Below are 21,374 nucleotides of genomic sequence, written 5' to 3'. Positions count from 1 at the left end.
CAATTTACTTTATTCAATTCACCTATAGCGCATGTCTTTGGACTGTGGGTGAAACCAGGGCACCCGGAGGGATTGGTGTTGGGTGGTTCATAAGTTGATAGACGACCAATCGTTTTCTCAGAGGATGACGAGCTGACACTCTGATACAAGTTTTATGTATCGACAAAATGACTTAGCGCTGCAGTCTTTGGCTGTTCTGTGTTTGTCTAGGATAATAAGTCTACCGAAATGTGTATATTCCATACAAGTTGAACAGTCAGTTCTTGTCACGTGAGTCGCAGTGCACTCCTCGGGGCATTTATTCAGCTGGTGCATCTGGAAGGCGTGAGCGTGTCAAGCTGCTTGTGCGCAAAAACCTCGCACCTCCATTGGAAATAATTAACTTGCGCAGACTCTAAGAAAGACACGATATGCGAACGGCCCCTAAAAGGCCGCCGTCATTTGCGATCTCCAGCAGTTGATCTTCTTGCACAGACATACTGGATTCACCTGATTTGTTGACAAATGGGTTGCGGATCCATCCCTTGGCAGTTCTTCACTGGGCCTTTTCCCCATCGTAAAAAAACTTCCCAAAGATGTCTGTTTCTTACTCGTTTTGCTGCTTGTGGGTTAAATTTGGGCGCTCAGGTGACCGAGATGTGAAGTGAGAGAATACGGTCAGTTTTCAAAATAAAAGACTTTTCAAAATAAAAGATCAGTTCAGATAATAGATAATTATAATAATGAGTTTTTCTGCGACCCGGCACCAATTTATCCATGGACTGGTACCAGTCCACGACCCGGTGGTTGAGGACCACTGTCCTAAAATTTGAACTTGAGTGGAATATTATTCTGGTTAAAAGTTTGTTGGTAATTATGGTCTGTTGAAAGTAATATGTAAAAAAATATATGTTAATTAACATGTTTAATTTTGCATTGATTTGCATTATAGGACCTTAATCTCTGTTGTGTTGACCTTTGAGGTTAAGATTTTAAAAGTGACCTTTATTGACATTTATAGCATAGGGTTGTTACAATACTGGAATTCGGCACCAATCGATACAGAAATTTTAAAAACGTCCATTTCCTAGTAAACAGCGGTGGGTTCGGTGAACTGATGATCTTCATGGCCAATCACAGTCATTTCTGTTGAGCATGTAACCACAATGGATAATCAGCGCTGTTTAAGAACGTGCTCAACAGCGCTCAAATGTTAGCGGGACATGGACACTTTTAAAATTTCAGTATCGATTGGTACCAAATTCCAGTATTGTGTAAGCATATTTTGTAGTTTTAATGAAAGCAAAAGAGTCAATAGCGAATAAAAATTGGCAGTAAAAGTCGAGAGTCGTCATTTTATACTGAAAAAAAAAAGATTAATAGAATTTACTCAATTTTTTTAAGGTAAGGGGTTGCAAACAATTGATATGGGCTGAATTTAAACCAACAAATTAAATTTAGTAATATTCAACTTATTTTTTCCTTTTACTCAACTTATTTCTCCTTTTAATGCCAACCGCAGATGTCTTTGGCTAACAGCCATCAGAAGAGCTGAATGGTGCAACCCAGGCTCATTCTGAAAACCTATCCCGTTGACGTTTCTGGAGACCGGGGAATACATCCCGGGAGGTACGTATTTTTGCAGTTTTTGATTTCGAGAATCCCAGAGTGGCCGCTGTGTGCACTTTTTCGCATCTCGAACGTCTCTCGCCGAGTGCTGTTCGCGCCTGCACTGTTCTCGCCAAAACCCACCAGAGGTCGCTGTCGAATGACCGTCTGTCTGTCTGTCTGACTGACTGAATGATTGACTGGGCGACCAGCCATTCGGCCGACCCACCCTCCTCCTTCCCTAAACCCAACCAACAAAAGCCGTCCAGAAAAAGAGAAGCCCTCGTCGGATTTCTTTACCACGTTTTCGGATTTTGCCACATTCTCACCCTATTATGAACTTGTTCACTTTATTTCTTGGATTCTGTTTTTGTCTTACCTGATTTCTGGAACTGCTCATCGCCAGACTCGAACCCGGTCATCTTCGTCGACAAACTGGTTGCAGCTGGAAAGCCCTCCACACGGAGGTAAGCAGTCAGCCGGTAAGCGTGAAAAGGAACGGCGTCATACCGGCCCGGCTACATAATTCGCAGTCTCCAGAAACGTACACAGGACTACGTTTTCAGAATGAGCCTGGGTTGGAATGGTGTAAGAACCTAATTAAAAGTCCTCAACTCTGCAGTTCTCGTTTTATTTCAGATAAGCTATGCTGAATCACACACATTACTCGTTTTTGATTGCAGCAATGATTTCAGCAAAAACATTTAAATATGGTGAATTAAACTGAATGCTTAGAATGAAATGTAAAGGTGTAAGATCACACACCCTGCCGTACAGGTACATTTCGCTGTCAGAATGCTGTTGTTTTGCTTGTTGATGATTACCCAGGCCTTGTATATCTCCATCTTCTTTCCTTGTTTTTGGCTAGGCAGAACCTCAGTTTTTAGCACTACCAAGTTTTGAATCTGGTAATCATGGAGCATTATTTCTTGCACATGACCACACACAACAAAATTGTAGGCATCCAAAGACTTGTAGGCCTTTAACTTCTCTCTTGTAAAATCACTTGGAGTTTCAATGAGATGAATATTTCCTTCTGAATATTTCCTTCTGGATGCTTGGCTATTTCATCTTATCCAATACCCATTGGGAGTGTGTTATTGCAAATGGACCTGTCAGACAAACGTCACTCACTTTAATGTTAATTTTGCCGAATAACTGTGTTGTTATCATTGGGTGACAAGCTGTTATAATACGCTGAAAGCATTATGTAAATAATATATACAGTTGAAGTCAGAATTATTCGCCCCCTGTTTATTTTCCCCCCTAATTTCTGTTTAACAGAGAGAAGATTTTTTCAACACATTTCTAAACATAATAGTTTTAATAACTAATTTCTAATAATAATTCTAATAACTGATTTATTTTATCTTTGCTATGATGACAGTAAATAATATTTGACTTGATATTTTTCAAGACACTTCTATACAGCTTAAAGATCTAGGTTAATTAGGTTAACTAGGCAGGTTAGGGTAATTAGGCAAGTTATTGTATAATGATAGTTTGTTCTGTGGACAGTCGGAAAAAAATAATTCTTAAAGGGGCTAATAATATTGACCTTAAAATGGTTTATAAAAAATTTAAAACAGCTTTTATTCTAGCCGAAATAAAACAAGTAAGACTTTCTGCAGAAGAAAAATTATTATTAGAATTACAGTGAAAATTTCCTTGCTCTATTACATATAATTTAGGAAATATAAAAAAAACTCATCTCTAATATAACAATATACTCTGTCCCACATCAGATATCATTTCCTCGTTGTAAATGCTAGAGCTTCTGTTTTTTTTTTTCTGCAACCACGCTGCGCGTGCATCCTGAATGTTTACAAACCGGTAATTCGTCTATTAGCCTTCCTGCATGTGATTTTTATCCCAACTAAAATGGGAATATTTCCCAAATTATATTTAACAGAGCAAGGAATTTTTTTCTCAGTATTTCCTATAATATTTTTTTCTTCTAGAGAAAGTCTTATTTGTCTTATTTTGGCTAGAATAAAAGCAGTTTTTAGTTATTAAAAAAACATATTAAGGTCAAAATTATTAGCCCCTTTAAGCAATATATTTTATCCGATCATCTACAGGACAAGCCACTGTTTTACAATAATTTCCCTGATTACCACCCTAATTAACCTATTTAAGCCTTTAAATGTCACCTTAGGCTGAATACTAGTATCATAAAAATATCTAGTCAAATATTATTTACTGTCATCATGGCAAAGATAAAATAAATCAGTTACTAGAGATGAGTTATTAAAAGCTATTATGTTTAGAAATGTAAAAATCTTTTCTCCGTTAAACAGAAATTGGCCAATAAAATATACAGGGGGGCTAATAATTCTGGAGGGCTAATAATTCTGCCTTTAACTGTATATTGAGAGCTAATATTGGCTGGTGTTGGTGCTGATTGACCTGTATTTCGCGATGGCTCCTCTCTGGGCGTCTCCACCTGGGGCTCTGCTGCTGTCAGAAAGGACGGCCCGAGCTCTGGATTGATGACAGTCATTCAGTGATGAAGCTGTATTCATCATGCCTGTCCAGAGCTGCACTGGCCAGATGGAGTGTGACCATCCATCCACTGCCAGGGACACATCTGTTCCTCGTGTTGCTTAGAGTACTAACAAGTCAGTGGCTCCCTCAAAAGCCAGCCGATGTCAGACGCAGAGAGAGGGGGCAGAGGGGAAGGGGAGAGACGGGACGGCTGGATGGATGGGGGAGGAGAGACGACACTCGCTTTATACTGCTTTAATACTGCTGGATGTGTTTAGATGTCGCTGATTCCTCAGGCAGATTCTAATAGAGCCTTTTCACAAGACTGTTATGGTGCGTTTAACGGTAATCAGCATCTTAAAGTACAAATGAAATCAAAACTAGCCATACTGATTTTGTTAGCTCACATTGCTAGTTTTGTGGTGAACAAATAATATGTGCATGTCATTAAGAAGAAAAAAAGTTTGCCCTTGTAATCTGAAATTAATTCTGAAAATGCACTTTCTGTTTGTTAAATTCTCAGATTACCTCTGTCTGGGGTATTGGGGCGTGGCTAACATACATAGCCACGCCCCTCCAGCAATGGTGAGCCTGTTAGGTTGTAAAAACTCTCCCCAAACCCTTTTCCAGATCTTTCTGAATGAAATGCCTACTTTAATACATCCAATCAGCTTACAGTAGAAATAACAGGCCACACCTACTGTTTCCTCATATAATATTCCATTTCTCTATGAACTGCATCACAATACAAAAAAAAAAAAAACGGTTGCAGATTCTGGTTCATGCAGACTTTAAATCCAAATGTTATTTGTCACATACAGGGTCATACAAAGTATGCTATGCAGTGAAATGCTTACACAACCACTCATGATCTTGAAATAGTACAACAATAACAAAATAAAATAATAACAATAGAATCTAAACCAGAGATGGCCAAAGTTGACCCATGGAAATCTTTGATTTGGCCCACTATCCAATCTGAGGAGAGAGGGAGAATGATGTGGGTGGTTTAGAGATCAATTCAAGTTTAATGCAACTGTTTGTTTGTTTGTTTGTTTTATTGTAAAAGCTAACTTAAGGTAAATGTTTCAATGGAATTCAATTCACCTTTATTTGTACAGCGCTTTTACAATGTAGATTGTGTCAAAGCAGCTTCACATAAAAGGTCATAGTAAATTGGAACAGTGTAGTTCAGTTTTCAGTGTTTAAATTCAGTTCAGTTTAGCTCAGTTCACTGTGATTTAATAATCTCTACTGGAAGTCCAAACACTGAAGTGCAAATCCATTGATACACAGCTCTACAGATCCCGAACTATGCAAGCGGCAAGGAACAAACTTCACCAATTGGCGAAAGTGAAGAATAAAAAAAAACCTCGAAAGAAATTCAATTCAATTCAATTCACCTTTATTTGTATAGCGCTTATACAATGTAGATTGTGTCAAAGCAGCTTCACATAAAAGGTCACAGTAAATAGGAACAGTGTAGTTAAGTTTGTAGTGTTTAAGTTCAGTTCAGTTTAGCTCAGTTCAGTGTGATTTAATAATCACTACTGAGAGTCCAAATATTGAAGAGCAAATCCAACGATGCGCAGCTCTACAGATCCTGAACCATGCAAGCCAGTGGCGACAGCGGAGAGGGAAAAAAAACTTCACTAAAGGCGAAAGTGAAGAAAAAAAACCTTGAGAGAAACCAGGCTCAGTTGGGCGCGACCATTTTAATTTCTCCGCTGGCCAAACGTCTTGTGCAGAGCTGCAGTCTCAGTGGCGGAGGCTGGAAGCTGGCCTCAGCGAAGACTCGTCTGTCTCTGGAGCGTCATAGGAAACAGTCTCATGTTCTCCACTCTTCCATGACCATCGCAGTAGTTGTTCAGGATTCGGCCAGGTCCAGGATATGGAAACCTTGGGATCATCTCGTCGTTGGTCTTGGATCGAATCAGAAACCGAATCAGAAACCAGGCTCAGTTGTGCACGACCATTTCTCCTATGGCCAAACGACTTGTGCAGAGCTGCAGTCTAGGCGCTGGAGAAGCTGGACGTCAGCGAGACTCGTCTGTCCCCGGAGCGTCACAGGAATCAGTCTCATGCTCTCCACTCCTCCATGACCACCACAGCAGCTGCTTAGGATACGGCCTGGTCCAGGATTCTGAAAACCTTGGGATCATCTCGTCGCTGGTCTTGGATCGCATCAGTGACTCTGCATAGTCTGAGGGCCTTGGGAAGAGTATCCCCAGGTGGAAATGGAGAATAAAGAGAATTATTAGCGTAGCTGCTGTTCATAGTGTATATAAACGAGATGAAGAAACCTGCGTGGAGCACATTCATGCATCATACCGCTAAGTGGTGCACTGAGTGTATGCTTTACTAAAAAGATAGGTCTTTATTCTAGTTTTAAACTGCGAGAGTGTGTCTGAGCCTCGAACATTATTAAGAAGGCTATTCCAGAGTTTAGGAGCCATAAATGTGAAGGTTTGACCTCCTTTACTCGACTTTGCTATTCTAGGTACTACCAGAAGCCCTGAATTTGAGATCTTAAAGAGAGGGTTGGACTGTAGTGAGACAGAAGGTTGGTTAGATAAACAGGAGCTAGATTATTTAAATCTTTGTAGGTAAGAAGCAATATTTTAAATTCAATACGAAACTTAACAGGCAGCCAGTGAAGGGAGGATAAAATTGGGGTGATAAGTAAATAATAAGCAAATACAAAGTGCACAAAATAACAAATACTTAATGGATACAATATTAACTCAATACCAATTAAAAGTTTTTTTCTTTTATAACATTAATTTATTGCTTTTTACCCAGTAACTTAATCTAACTTAAATCTAAAATGCACTTACAAAACATTTTCAAATAGATTTTGTTTCAACGTTAAAGCACATTGTCACTTTAAAAATTGATTACATAACCTATCCTTGCTGAACAATTATAGAGAGTAAAATAGATTCACAGCAAATAAAATATACACCAAATAACACATTAGATCAATACACTATTTACTCAATAACAATTCAAAATAATTGCAAACAGAAAGAAATGTGCACTATGCATTGACAGGTTATTCTTATTTGTTTTTTAAAGCTTTAATTTAATGTAAAAATATATATTTAATTTGACTTTTTTTTGTATAGCACTTACTAAACATTAAATTTGTTACAAAGTAAAATTATTTGTCACTAAATATATAACACATCCTTACTGCACAATATGTCAAAAAAGATGGACAGCAAATAAGATGTTCACAAAATACACATTAAATGAATACGATATTTACTCAATAGTAATTGGAAATAATTGTAAACAGAAGAAAATGTGCACTATGCATTGGCAGATTATTGTTAATTGTTTTTATATATAGCGTTAACTTGATGTAACTTAAATATATATTTAATTTATTTAATATATTTTGTACTTGGCACTTACAAAACATTATTAAATAGATTTTGTGACTTTTTAATTTAAACTTAAATATAGTAATTAAATATAATAATTCATATAAAATGTAAATATAAAATAACACATACTTACTGCACAAGATGTAAAAATAGACAGACTGCAAATAAGATATAAAATAACATATTAAATAAATACAATATTTACGCAATTACTACTAAAAATGTGCATTATACATTATCAGGTAATTATTAATAGTTTTTTAGCATTCATTTAATGAAGCATAAATATATATTTTGTTTGATTTTATTTTAGCAGCTCAGTGGTTAGCACTGTCACCTCACAGCAAGAAGATCGCTGATTCGAATCCTGGCAGGGCTAGTTGGCATTTCTGTGTGGAGTTTGCATGTTCTTCCCGTGTTGCTCCGGTTTCCACCACAGTCCAAAGACATGCGCTACAGGTGAATTGGGTAAACAAAATTTACCATGGTGTATGAGTGTGACTGCGAATGTGAGTGTGTATGGGTGTTTCCTAGTACTGGGTTGCAGCTGGAAGGGCATTCGCTTCGTAAAAAAAATATGGAATAGTTGGCGGTTCATTCCGCTGTGGCAACCCCTAATAATCAGGCACTAAGCCGAAGGAAAATGAATGAATTTATTTTGTGTTTAGCACTTACAGAAGAATTTAAAATACACATAACACATCCTTGCTGACCAATTATAGGAAGCAACTTTAAAAAATAGCATATTAAGATACAATATTTACTCAAAAACGATTAAAAATAACTGCAAACAAAAAAAAAAAGTGCACTATACATTGACAGGTTATTGCTCCCCCCCCCCCCCCCCCCCCCACCTCCTTGTCTTTATTGCTGAAATATTACCAGCACTTTCAGTATGTGTCTGTGCATCCTTGCCTTAATGTGTTTTGTGGTTTCCGCCTTTGGAATCACTGGCGCACAATGAGGCGTTCTGGCACTGAGTCCTTTTTTTTTTTAAGGCTGACAAGGACAAGATCAGCACTTGGAGAGACAGACAGAGCAGCGTTTTCTTCTTCTTTTCTTGGCTGACAGACAGGCACCACACAAAGAGACAGCAGCAGAGCCCACCTCTAATCTCTGTCAATCTGTCTCTCTCTCTCTCTCTGCTAGATATACTCTACACTAATTCCCACACAGCGATTACAGTTATTATCACACTGAAGCAACACAATAAACACAGTCTGATGCTGCCACATCAAGAGACATGTTGACAGTCGGCGTAACAGAGAGCCAGACAGAGTTTGTTTTGCTTTCTGTTTTTTTTTTTTTATTATTCCCTCTTTTTTTATTTATACAGAAGAGAAGGTCAAGGATTTTCTGCTTAACGATTTCAATATGCCTCTTCAGCTTTGCTCATTAGAATTCAGACTTTTTGCTGGAGGAGAAATTAAAACAAACCATTCATATACCTGTATGTGCTGTGCTGCGTCTGATTGCTTTTACCTCAGGATTGTACATTTTGAGCTCTTTCCTAAACACACATGTAAAGTGTCTTCCTGTGAAATTAAAATACAGTTTTTTTAGACGTTAGTATCAGTATGTTTGTTTAAAAAATGTCTATTAGCTAGTGTGCTACAAAACAGTGGCAAAATTTAGCTTTAGAAGATATAAAGCTTGCAGTTTGTCACTTCCGCCTAATGGCCTGTTTCCACTAAGAGGTACAGTACGGTACGGTACGGGTCACCTTTATCAGGCTTGCATTTCCACTACCAAGGGTAATCTTTTGGTAGGCGTGGTATACGACAGAAAGTTTTAGTTGACGTCATTCTCGCTCGAATAAATGTCTACAGTAATCATGTCTAATATAATCATATGAGAAGCGCTTCTCACAAAACAGATGCTTTATACACATAAATACTGGTGTATAAATGTTCATTACTAACTTTTCTATGAACATGAGTTGATTATAGCTGCAGATCAAAGACAGTGCGAAATAGCCTACTGTAACATCTGTAATTATATAAAATAAATAAATAAATGAACATATATGAACACATACAGCCCCTTACAGTCTCCGATATGTTACCAATTACAGAAAAACTACACTCAGCATACATTTAGTCCTTATTTGGGTTCAAAAACAACAAGCAATATAGCCCACAGTCAGAGCAGACCTCTCATATGTGTCTTTAATCTTCACCAGCACATGTAAGCTCTGTTAGAGAGTAATTCCGTCATCCCGAGTTCATAATAGTCCAAAAGGCGATGATAAACATGGCAGTCTGTTCATGATTCAGGTTGCTGAAACTATTTACTCCTGTGTTTTTTCGGGCTTCTCCTTTGTTTTTTCACGCTTCACTCTTGTGTCTGTGCTTTTCTTTTCTGAAAGGATCAGATGTCGGAGACTCTTCAAAAATCACACACACGTTATTATCATCAGCTCAAGAAGTTAGATGTCAAATACAGATAGATGTCAAATAGTATTAGATGTCAAATACGATCGCGAGCTCCCTGTAGAAAGCGAAAAGCGCTCCTTTTAGACGGCCTCTTATAACAACAAGGTTTGTTTGAGCTCAGGTCGACCATGGCTCCTTATTATATGCATATAGTATTACGATGTAATGTCTCGGCCGTGTATTTAAAACATGGCAGTTCCTTTGTTTTCATTCTGGCTTACTCCACGAGATCGTGATGTATCTCTGTAACCAATCAGCGTTCAGCTGCGTGTGTAGCTCCATCTTATGGTACCCTTTTTTCGTGTTTGGTACCCTTTTAAAGAGTTCTGAAAAAAGTGGCACGGTACGGTTCAGTATGCCTTTTGACAGTGGAAATGGCCATAAAAGCATACCGCACCGTACCGTACCGTACCATACCACTCAGTGGAAACAGGCCATAAATGGATTAGCAAATTTTATTTATTATTATTATTATTTTTTTTTTTTTAGGTCACCTTCACCACGTTCATTAAGTGAAGTTTATTTATAAACTAATTTCGAGAGGATCACATGCTTATGATTGCTTGCGGCTGGTCCCGCATTATCCAATTCATGATTTACCAATCAGACGATTCCTAAGCCACTATAAATACTCTAAGTTCCACATAACAGCCATCTTTATTTTGAAGAATCCCCCTTCCACACCTACTCCTCCTCCTTTCCTAGATGGGTGGCACGGTGACCCTGTGGTCAGCACTGTTGCCTCACAGTAAGAGTGTCACTGGTTCTAGTCCTTACCAAGCCAGCCGACATTTCTGTGCTTTCTGAGTTTACACTTTTTCCCCGTGCTCATGTGGGTTTCCCCCGGGTTCCCCGATTTCCTCCCACTGTCCAAAAACATACAACTTAAGATAATTAGCTAATCCAAATCGACACCATAGACATGCTCCTAGTAAGTAGTTATCTCTTAGAGCAATCACTATCTGTTCATTAGCTACTACAGCAGGGGAGTTCTCGAGATCTACCTGAGCTCAAACTCCCCTCTCGCCTTGCAAATGGGAGGGAGCCCCGGGCTTGAAGGTCTTATGAGCTAAGGGCTTTCTCCCAGGACAGCATACCAAACAAGCTTTATAATCAATCACCAGCTAAGTGTGAACTCTGGAAAGTCAATGTAAAGTGTAATTCTGAGGAAGTTCTGAATGTCATATATTTTTATCATTTACCATTTTTATATATTTTTATGTGTAATCTTGCAAAATATGACTAATGCAGGAATGCATGCTAAAGATGTTGTAGTAGGCTGTTTTGCAAGATTTGTTAATATTGATAATTATTAATAATAATATTAAAGGGGTGGTCCACTACGATATCATATTTTAAACTTTAGTTGATGTGTAATGTAACTGTGTGAACATAATCAACATCTCTGAATGTAAGATGCTCAAAGTTAAATGCAAAGGGAGACATTGGCTTTTACAGAGTTAGCTTAGGAAACCCTACACCGAACGAAGTTAGGAGACTACAAAAAAATACATCTGGATTAGTGAGATCACAAATGCTTCAGGTAACGTGCATTAACCACATGCACACTCCCTGTGCAGCTAAGGGGCGTGGCCAGAGGCACTGTCATGTTATAGCAGAGTAAGCTAAAATGCCGTCCCAACGCTGCTATTTCCACAGAGCTTCTTCTGTTTCTGTATTTGGCCAAAGGACATGGCACAAAGAGAGAAGAGTTTAATTTTTACTATGTTCCAGAGAATTATAAAGATATAGCTCTAGCATTTGACAAAGGACAGCTTCCAGAAACTCTCCCAATTCAGTGCTGGATTCGGCTAAAACTCCTCAAAGAAGGAGCAGCTCCAACCATTATAGACGAAGCTGTGGATTGTGAGTCAGAACCTGTAAGTATTTTTGTTTGTTAAAATTGATCTATAACATGCGTAGTGTCTAGCATAAACGATATGTTGTAGCGAGGACGTAAACAACGGGAAATGCTGTTTGGCACCGCTAACAATTTACCTACAAATTCATATTTATCAGTCAAACCGCTGTAAACACACACAATCTTTAGCAGCGATGCGATGTCTGTCTGTGCAGCTGCTTTCCCTGCGTTACACATCTCAAATAACAAACTGCCAAAAAATATGTGAACATTTCATATTACTTACACATGCTTATAACCCGAATATATGTGAAAAGACACTTGTCAGATTTTGATTTAAAGAGCAGGCAGGACGTTCAGCTGTGTCCTCTGTTTTATTTTCTGCCTGATTCAGGCTCAAACTGATATGGCTAACAGTTACACTGACTTACAGTATTTACTAAATGGCAAAGCACATGCTAGTAGAGGCATGATGCTTCCAGGTGATGTGAAGCCGATCCGCAATTCACAGCACATTATGTTAGCTGACCAATTAGAGCCTTAAGAGGGCGGGCTCTCAGAGGAACTAGGAAATATTTTCATTTTTCATGTTAGCCGAGTAGCTGTATGTAATTAAAGTAAGATATCTGGGAAAAAAAAATAATAACCTGATTTTCTACAAATGAAGCATGAGCACACATTGCTTTGCATATTACAAACACAACCAAAGCCTTAAAATACACTCTTGGCCACCCCTTTAAGACTTAAATCTCAGGTGTCCACATAATATGTCTGTTAAGTTTTAGCTCAAGATCCTTTCTTCATTCATAAATTGCTGTAAATGCCCATTTTGGGTTGAAGAAAAAAAAATATCTGTACTTGTCTCTTTAAATGCAAATAAGTTCCACAAGTTGGCGGGCAGAGCCTTTACAGCTTGAGCCTCAGATACTGTGGGAAAACCACTGTTTTCCAATAACTTGTCCAATAATTAACCTAACCAAGGGAACTGACCTAGATATGCTTTTAAATTCCACTTTAGGCTGAAAACTAGACACAAGATATTAGTTATTAGTGATTAGTGATTACAACTATTATATTTAAAAAATGTGTTTTAAAAAATGTTTCTCTGTTAAACAGCACTTATGATATATTTAAAAATGACTTATTCTTCAACTGCACATCACTTACAATAAACACATCCATACAAAAAAACACTGCCATATCATTTATTTATAGCGGCGTTATTCCCATCGCTGCTAAGCAGATAGATAGATAGATAGATAGATAGATAGATAGATAGATAGATAGATAGATAGATAGATAGATAGATAGATAGATAGATAGATAGATAGATAGATAGATAGATAGATAGATAGATAGATAGATAGATGGATGGATGGATGGATGGATGGATGGATGGATGGATGGATGGATAGATGGACAATAGATAGACAGACAGACAGACATACAGATAGATAGATAGATAGATAGATAGATAGATAGATAGATAGATAGATAGATAGATAGATAGATAGACAGACAGACAGATAGATAGATAGATAGATAGATAGATAGATAGATAGATAGATAGATAGATAGATAGATAGATAGATAGATAGATAGATAGATAGATAGATAGAGGGATAGAGGGATGGATGGATAGATAGATAGATATACAGACAGAGGGATGGATGGATGGATGGATGGATGGATGGATGGATGGATGGATGGATGGATGGATGGATGGATAGATAGATGGACAATAGACAGACAGACAGACAGTAGGTAGATAGATAGATATACAGACAGACAGACAGACAGACAGACAGACAGACAGATAGATAGATAGATAGATAGATAGATAGATAGATAGATAGATAGATAGATAGATAGATAGATAGATAGATAGATAGATAGATAGATAGATAGATAGATAGACAGACAGATAAAAATAATGCTTGTCAATTTTGATATCAAGTGTGGGAGTGTGAATCTGATTTAATGTTGACAGGGTTGGGTTTGATAAATAATGTGTATCTCTGTGTCCGTTTCTCCACCTCTGGCACTTCAGCAGGAGAACAGATTCTCCATGACAGATTCTCCACACCTCCATATTCCTCTCATCTGCTCCACTCACCTGCTGCTTATTAAAGCCATGAGGACCTTTCATATGTGTCATGATTAACTACTCCCATTTACTACTTACTTTTTCACTGAAAAAAAAAAACTTCAGCACTTTGTCATGAAGTCCATGATGAAGTGTATTAATTTGTCAGACGCCATTCTAGATTTTGGCTAGATCTTGCATGGTGCCTCTGAATTGTCGAAACGCCTCTCAAAATGCTTTCAATGGAGCTTAAAATATGCCAAAACAATTGGACCTTGAATTGTTTATCCATTCATTCATCTTCTTTCAGCTTAGTCCCTTGATTCATCAGCAGAATGAACCACCAACTTATCCAGCATATGTTTTACACAGCGGATGCCCTTCCAGTTTCAACCCAACACTGGGAAACACCCATACACACTCATTCACATTCATAGACTATGGTCAATTTAGTTTATTCAGTTCACCCAGAGTGCATGTGTTTGGACTGTGGGGGAAACTGGAGCACCCGGAGGAAAAGCACGCTAACACAGGGAGAACATGCAAACTCCACACAGAAACACCATATGGCCCAGCTGGGGCTCGAACAAGTGACCTTCTTGTTGTGAAGCGACAGTGCTAACCACTGAACCACCGTGTCACCTGAATTGTGTTTATTTGTATTATTAACAACTGCAATTTAAAAAAAAAAATGAATATTATATGTCATCAAAATTGTTTTGTTGTAATAATCTGTTTCATTGGATTACAATTGTTTAAAACTCAAATGAACACAATTCAAATTCAGATTGTTTTGGCGTATTTTAAGCTCCGTACAGATGTAAAAAAAAAAAAAAAACTCTAACCCCATCTAATTTTAATTTTATGACAGATGAACATTTTGGAGGTAGTAATAGTAATAGTAGTAAACTCTATTGTCTTTCACTGGAAATGTGTTATAGGCATCACCATATTGCTGTAGACATTCCATAAAACCAAACAGTAATAAAACAATACAAAATACAGTAATTACAATAATTATAGTGCTAATTAAGATAAAATCTTGTTAAATAAACCCACTGAAACAGCTACAAAAGATTTCTTATGTCGGTTCAACCTACACTTAGGAACACTATGGCCCAATCCCAATTCTATTTTTGTACCCCTACCCCTTCCCCTTGGCCCTTAAAACCGAGGGTTAAGGGGAATGGCTTCAAAATTTACCCCGAAGAAAGGGACAGCACTACAGCACCTGCACTCATCATCATATGTCATCTTGATCTCTTGCTTCATATGAGATCAGACGATGGCGACTGCTGTAGTGATTTCAGCTGCTTTATTTGTTTGTATTTATCTTCAGGAAATCACTGAAGGTATAAATTATGTTATCATAACCATCTAATGTACAATAAGATCATAATACTGTGCATTTAACACAGTGGCCATATTCATCTATGTAAACACACCAAAACAACATTAACATTATAGCAGACACTGTAAAAAGCTCATTCCCAGACACTAGACTTTTCTGACAGATATTGGAGTGTCATCGAGTGTCAGAATGTTGTGGGACTGCTGTACAGGAGGTGTTATTAGGCATTATAGATCGCGAAATTTAGCATTTTTTTTAAAAGCATTACAGTAAAACATGAACGTGGTGATGAATGTATTAAAACATGTGCTTGTTTGTTGTAAAAATTTGTAATAATGACAAAAAAAAAAAACTAATTTGTAGATCTCCTTACTTCCGGGTGTAACTATCTGCAATTGTGGCTGGTGTATTCTGGGAAATTTTCTTACCCCTTGGTTTTGAGTGTGGTCCTGAAAAATCTTCATTCGAAGGGGTATTCACCCCTTCCCCTTAACCCTACGCCTTCAAGCGAAGGATAATTGGGACACCCCTACCCCTTGACGTCATACCTGCCAACACTCCCATTTCTCCCAGGAGTCTCCCGTATTTCACACCCGTCTCCAGTATTGATCTGTCTCTCGGAAAACTCCTGGAATTCAAGCCACGCCCAGTAACACACACCCATCCGGCCCTGCTCCTCAGCTTTTTGGTACACTCCGGGCAGCTTTTTGGTACATTCCCCATGCGCACCAAACCCAAAGCGCAACCATCTCAATACCCACTCCCCGCTCTTCAGTTCAGCCAATCACCATCACGGAACACAACACCAACCCCGGTCTCCCGAGTTTTATGAACCAGATGTTGGCAGGTGTGCTTGACGTGAACGCGCAAAACGAGGGGTAAGGGGAAGGGCTAAGGGGTAGAATTGGGATTGGGCCTATATCTCCTACCAGTGGAAAGCTGTTCATAATGTGGAAACACAAAATGAGTTGAATCGTTCAGAATCCTTTCCCCCCTAATTAAGGACACAATTGTCATAAAAAACTCGAGGATTAAAATATTCATCATGCCCAACAATTTTCCATTCTATCTTTAAGAGATGCCTCAACTTAGATTTAAACTTCCTGTTTGTTTTCAGTTAAATGGCACATAGTTTACCTCTTTTTTATGATTTAATATTATGGTTCTTCTGAGTGTGTCAGTTTAGGTTCAGTTCAAAACACAATTCAGATTTTTTTATTATAACGTGTTAAAAAGTGTCATGTTGGGGGCGTGTCCACAGTTTGCTGATTTATGGGTGTGTTGCTTCACATGTAAATTAGTTTCGCCTTCCCGCCAACGTAACAAGGGGGCGGGGCCATGAGCTCACCCGCTCTGCATTTTCAACAGAGTCTGACAGGCAGACAGAGAAAAAGCTGGAGTGAGAGGTTTAGCATTCAGTCGTACATGTACGACTCTGACACAGACCAAGCAGAGAGTACAAAATCATTTGTGTCTTTGTACAGTTTTACAGCCAACTGTGTGCTAGTTTCAAGTGCCGAGCTTGTACACCGAGACTAATAACCACGCACACTGAATTAACTTTGACTGAGGCACCGGATGCGATGCTCGAAGCCGCGACACGGCACACTAGACACTCTCTGTAGCGCGGCAGATACATGAAGTGTCCCTAATCGTCGCGCCATGCATTTTTGAATTCTAAACATAGGTTTCTGCATCGGTCCGCGGCGCCCAGCCATCGACTTGAGTGTACCCTGATAGAAACCGATGTTTAGAATTCTAAAACGCATGCTAGTTAAGATCACAGGGAGCTTCAGGGATCGCGAGAAATGCAAACGGCTGAAGTATAAGGTAGACTCAATGAGAAGTACACATGTTTGCAAACATACCTAAGGATACAACCAATAATTCCGATTAGAGCGATAATGTGGAGAATATTGATCTTGTGTTGAGCCCAATGAGCCTTGCATCTAAAAATAGAGCAAGCGTGTGCCTTTAGTGATATCACTTGGACTCACGCTGAAAATGGCGGATGTGAATCAACAAACTGAGGATATGATGATGCGCCTGTCAATCAATATTGGTGGGCGGGGGGACCGCTCTCCTACGTAAAGTTGCGGTTGGTTTGAAAACAGCTCCAATTGGTCCACCGTTTTTATGTTGTTAAATTGAAAAAAAAAAAGCACTGGGTGTGTTTATATCACCCCAATATGACAGTCTACACACCATACATGCACATATGGCTGTCCAAACAGCTTGAAAAGTAGATTTTTTACCATAGGTGCCCTTTAAATTCTCAGCTTAGGTCTGTCTGAGGTATTAAGCAGGGCGAAAATACCTAACCACGCCCCTGCAGCTGTCAGTTTTGACAACAAACAGAAATGGAAATGGTCTATTAGGTTGTAATAACTCTCTCCAAACCCTTACCCCCATCTTTCTGAATAAAATGCCTACTTACTACATCCAATCAGCTTGCAGTAGAAAAAAAGCCACGCCTTCTATTTTCTTATTTAATATTTAGTTTCTCTAAGAACTGCGTCACAATACCAAAAAAAACAGTTGCAGCTTCTTGTACATGCGGACTTTTAAATGCAGCAGAACCTCCAATCAGAATTCAGAGTGGATGTGTTCTCAGTGATGTGTAGCGTGTGTTATCCCTCATGCACCGCTGCGCTAGTTTGCTCTGACTCCCGGATCAGTGCCGACAGAACGCCGCTCCGCTCCGTGTGAGTTCATTAGGTTCCCAGGAAACTGAAGGAGGCTCTGGAGAGAGCGGCAGGAACTTATTCACTGTCTTAAGACTCAATCCTAATCACCTCACTATAGCGTGACTGACAGAGACGCTCTTCAACGTGATTGAAAGTATCGATCGCTCCATCGCTCACTTGCGCTCTCGCTCTGTAGCCGCATGTGGGATGCACAATCACAGGCCGCGCTTTCAAAAAAAAGATCTCTTCATCTGCCCTAATCATCCAATCAATAATTAGTGTCGGAACAGCGGCGCTCTGACAGGGTTCAGTTAGGCACACTTTTCTTCATCTCCGTCTTTCTCTGACCACCGGGGAAAGGAATGTGCTGAGTCAACTTGAGTTGTAAACGCTGTAACACAGTTGACATTGAGATTCACAGACCCCTCGGCGCGAGTGTGTGTGTGTTTGAGTGTGAGTGTGTGTGTGTGTGCGCGTCCTGCCGTGAAACGTCGGCACTATTGCTGTCACCTTCAGGAATGGCACAGAGCCAATGTGTGCTGGTGAGGATAGCTCTTCAACGCCTCACAAACATGCAGACAGTCACATTTAATGTCAGTCTTTAGGAAGATCTTATTCGTGTAGCTGTTTACTGTTGTTTGTTTAAGAGGCTCTAAAGTATGTACACAGTTTCTGCTAATAATGTATTGATTTTTTTATGCCATAGCTGTTAAGTGTTAAACACATATAATGACTTATAGCTGAAGTCAGAATTATTAGCCCCCTGAATTATTAGCCCCCCTGTTTATTTTTCTCCTCAATTTCTGTTTAACCGAGAGCATATTTTTTTCAGCACATTTCTAATCATAATAGTTTAATAACTCATCTCTAATAACTGATTTATTTTATCTTTGCCATGATGACAGTAAATAATATTTGACTAGATATTTTTCAAGACACTTCTATACAGCTTAAAGAGACATTTAAAGGCTTAACTAGGTTAATTAGGGTAACTAGGGGGATTAGGGTAATTAGGCAAGTTATTGTATAATGATGGTTTGTTCTGTAGACTATCGTTCTGTTTCCCTGATGTGTTGCTATTTTCAGACCAACACAACCCTAATTTTCCCGTTTTGCACCATGTTGTTTAAATAGTAAATTAATTTACGCCACATTGTGGACTCGTGAGTGTTTCGGTTTAGAAAGGAGGTGTGTTAAGGCGCATTACTGGTGTGTTGCTATTTTGAGGAACTAAAATAGACTGCAGAATAGACCAGCTGAGAGCAGGTCTAAAGTCCAGGACAGAGCACGTTAGTCATGCACCTCGCTTACACATTGCTCAATACACAAATATATTTACAAATGAAAAAGAATTAAACGATTAAAATGTTAAAAATAAGTATTATTTTCTACATAAAAATAAAAACCACTACATTCATGCCTTCTACACCTCGGGGGCTTTATCCGTTTTTCCATGACAATTTGGTTTGGTCTAATGTTATTATTATTATTATTAGTATTTAATTAATACATATTTATATTTGTTTTATGAAAAACAAGCTTAGATTTGTCTACCTATGGGGTTTTGGACGATATGGGACACAGCATGTGTGTTTGGACCACACTTCACCATTATTGTTCCTTTATTTGTTTGCTGGAAATTAGAACTGAATTTAGAAATAGTTTTGAAACAAATCTTTGTGTTTAACAAACTAAATTAATTTGTAGGCTAATAGATGTCTTCAGTGAATGTGTCCAAAACGTTTCCTTATCCACGAAAGAAAGAAAGTGAAAGTAAAGGCTGAGTGGAGGAGGTCTGTTCTTTATCCTCACAGATATCTCCACAGCCACAGATAACTGTTTTCTCTCTAGTGAAGCATTCAGTTTTTCCACTTACAAAGTCCGCCATGTAAATAGCAAATGCACCATGGCAAGACACAACTGACTCTTAAAGGGAATGGTTTACTCTCAAAACACACCCATAACCCAGTAAGAGAATAAGCTCAACCCTGTTAGACCATGCGCCGTGGCGCAGAGCTTATTTTTCCATCCTTAAAATAGCAAAGGTGGATTCAGACACGCACTTAATGATTTTGCACCTTGGACTTTGCGCTTTGGACTTTGCACCTAGATCGTTAAAATAGAGCCCAAAGTGTTACAAAAAAAACAGCATAGCAACACCTTGGTAAAGTGTGAAACACCCAATATGCCTTATCAACCTCATAGCAACACCCTAGCTAAGTACTGAAACACTCATATTGTCTTAGCAACTGCATAGCAACACAACAGCATAGTGTTACAACAATACAACTCCATAGTAACAACTTGGTAAATTGTGAAACCCCCATACTGCCATAGCAACCTCATAGCAACACCCTAGCTAAGTATTAAAACACTCATATTACCTCAGCAACCGCATAGCAACACCCTAGCTAAGTACTTAAAACTCAAATTGCCTTAGCAATTGCATAGCAACACAATGGCATAGTGTTACAACAATAAAAACTCCATAGCAACACCTTGGTAAAGTGTGAAACACCCATAATGTCTTAGCAACCTCATAGCAACACCCTAGCAAAGTACTAAAACACTTATACGGCCTTAGCAACCACATAGCAACACTTCATAATGTTACAACAATAAAAACATAACAACACATTGGTGAAGTGTTAAAACTCTGAGAATGCCTTAGCAACTGCATAGCAACACCCAATCTAAGCACTAAAACAGTCATACTGTCTTGGCAACTGCATAGCAACACATAGCATAGTGTTACAACAGTAAAAAACTCCATAGAAACACCTTGGTGAAGTGTAAAAACACCCAAAATGCCTTAGCAACCACTTATAAACACCATAGCAAAGTACTAAAACTCTCATGTTACCTTAGCAACTGCATAGCAACACAACAGCATAGTGTTACAACAATAAAAACATAGCAACACGTTGGTAAAGTGTTAAAAACGTATAGCAACACCCTAGCTAAGTACTAAACACTCACACTGCCTTAGCAACTGAATAGCAACCCAATGGAATAGTGTTACAACAATACAACTCCATAGTAACAACTTGGTAAATTGTGAAACCCCCATAATGCCTTAGAAACCTCATAGCAACACCCCAGCTAAGTACTAAAACACTCATATTATCTTAGCAACTGCATAGCAACACACAACATAGTGTTACAGCTATAAAAACATAGTAACACCTTGGGGAAGTATGAAAACATGCAGAATACCTTAGCGACCGCATAGCAACACCCTAGCTAAGTACTGAAAATCTCATCTGCCTTAGCAACAACATAGCAGAACAGTTTTTTGTATAAAACATGTCTTTTACTGCTACTAAGCAGTTCAGAACAGAAGTGTGAGTATATTTGAGAGATCTGATGTCCGTAACCTGGCCATGTTTTGTCAGATGTATTGACTACAGTCCTTCAGCGCGTCTCTCATCTCACATCACAAACAGCTGATGTGCACTGGGAATTAGGCATCAAACAGAGTGGGAATA

This window comes from Danio aesculapii, chromosome 9 (assembly GCF_903798145.1).
Source record: "Danio aesculapii chromosome 9, fDanAes4.1, whole genome shotgun sequence".
Lineage (NCBI taxonomy): Eukaryota > Metazoa > Chordata > Actinopteri > Cypriniformes > Danionidae > Danio > Danio aesculapii.
The sequence above is the reverse complement of the archived record's forward strand: the minus strand, read 5'-3'. Positions refer to the sequence as shown.